This window comes from Penaeus chinensis, chromosome 16 (genome assembly GCF_019202785.1).
Source record: "Penaeus chinensis breed Huanghai No. 1 chromosome 16, ASM1920278v2, whole genome shotgun sequence".
NCBI lineage: Eukaryota > Metazoa > Arthropoda > Malacostraca > Decapoda > Penaeidae > Penaeus > Penaeus chinensis.
The window spans coordinates 2,465,618-2,468,117 of record NC_061834.1 but is presented as its reverse complement, the minus strand read 5'-3'; positions in this window follow the sequence as shown (position 1 = coordinate 2,468,117).

Sequence of the window (2,500 nt, the reverse complement as noted above, 5' to 3'; positions counted from 1 at the left end):
TATGACGGGATTGTCCATATATACATGCTTAAAAATCGAGAGACAGGGAGAGGGAGAGAGAGAGAGAGAGAGAGAGAGAGAGAGAGAGAGAGAGAGAGAGAGAGAGAGAGAGAGAGAGAGAGAGAGAGAGAGAGAGAGAGAGAGAGAGAGAGAGAAGGGGGGGGGGGAGATAGATAGATAGATAGATAACAGATAGACAGACAGACAGACAGATAAATAAATAGATAGACAGACAAACAGATAGATAGATCGATAGACAGATAGATACAGAGAGAGAGAGAGCAGAATATAGAAAATATATTCAACAGCAAACAATAGTAAATAATTATGTTGACCTAACGGAAGAGAGAGAAAAAAAAAACGAAAAAAAAACCTAAAATTTACACTAAAACTGCTTCTGAATGCAGAGTACGACACAAGAACAACTCTAGAAGCAAGTGTCAAGGAAACAAACACATAATTGAGAACAAAGGAGCGAGAATAACGAAACTGTTACAAAAAGAAGAGAGAAAACAAAAATAAAATCTCAATCTCAGTTTTGTTTAAGCATAGGGCGCTAGAAATGAACGCATATTATGCTTATAATGTAAAACACACACACACACACACACACACACACACACACACACACACACACACACACACACACACACACACACACACACACACACACACACACACACACACAGACACACACACACACACACAGACACACACACACACACACACACACACACACACACACACACACACACACACACACACATATATATATATATATATATATATATATATATGCTGGCTCGGGCCTGGTGTGTGTGTGCGACCTAACACTAACACGATGATACTAAAATTGATTGCCTGAAAATATTGCCTCATGGTAACGTTTAAAACCAAAAGTTTGAAAATCGAGTTATTATGAGAAAGCTGTTTATATAAAAAAAAAAAAAAAATGCATTCTATACGTAATAGTATACTGATAAATAGGCTGGCGTATATAGAAAAAATAATGATTCCAGCTTAAAGTACTATTCCCATTACCTGCTTTTTGAGTGGAGTGAATTCGTTTATACTGAAGATGTGTATTTGTTTGTATTTTTGTGAACCTCTATGTATCTGAGTGAAAGAGAGAGAATCAAATTTGAGCGAACTATTTCGAAATGTGTATTCGCCGCCATGAAAATTCTGCACGGTGAACGGAGATCAAATATGTCTATTTATATTTCCACAATATATTTGGAACGAAATATCTGACTGAAGAGCTGATTATCACTTCATGCCTTGAAGCGTCAATGCGTCTGGCACACGTGACATCCAACTGTCGGTTTAACTAAACTATTCATTCATATACATTCTGATGTAAATACTCCGTTCTAAATATATTCACGCACACACACACGCACAAACACACATACACACACACACACACACACACACACACACACACATACACACACATACACACACACACACACACACACACACACACGCACGCACGCACACACACACACACACACACACACACACACACACACACGCGCACACTCGATGCAGCGCAGGAGTCCATTGGCGAACGTCCGAGGGCAAGGCAGGATTTCATCCCACTGGAGACATTGGGGGTCACAGAAGCGTGTCGCATGGCTCGACTGAATGGCCATCGGGATTCGCGCCGTTAATTGGTGCTGAAAAGGGACAAGGAACAGGGGTTTGAAGGCCATTTCTTAGTAAATGACCTTCGACCTGCCTACCAAGCCCAGTGGATGAATTGATCATCTTAGCTCATGTTGGGGTTCGTGAACGTTGGCCTGAGGATTTTGAGCAGCTGTACCAGGTAGATCCTCCAGGTACAGATCGACAGTTAGTCTGGACGCAAGAGGTGTCACAATAGCCGAGCCGGAACCACCCATCAGCGAGGAACCTCCTACCCTAACTGAGATTAGGGAGGCGATCTCTAAGCTGAAGGGTGGGAAAACTGCAGACATATGTGATATCCCTGCTGAACTGCTAAAGGCTGGAGGTGAAACTATGGCACAGGGCTTGCATGCAGTCTTGACTGCCATCTGGCAGTCTGATTCCATTCCCCCTGACCTATTGAGGGGCGTGGTCATCCCTCTCTGCAAAGGAAAAAGTCCACAATAGACCGTATACTAGTGCTTCGAGTTATTGTGGAACGCCTTCATGAGTTTGGTCGTGGGCTGCTTACAGCCTACACGGATTATTGGTTTAATAGCAATCCTTGCACCAACACTTTCCAACACTTGCATGGACTGGGTAATGGGCAGAGCTACTATGGTCACTGTGGAGCAACACTGGGACCTAGAGGTCTCCTGGACCAAGACCAAGATCCAGGATTTTGGGGGCCTTTTATTGATACATGCTTGCAGTAAGGACGCTGAAGTCTCAGAGAGCTTTGCATACCTCGGTAGTGTAGTTCATGTCTCTGGGCTGTCAGAACATACATACATGCATGCATACATACATATATACGTACATACATGCA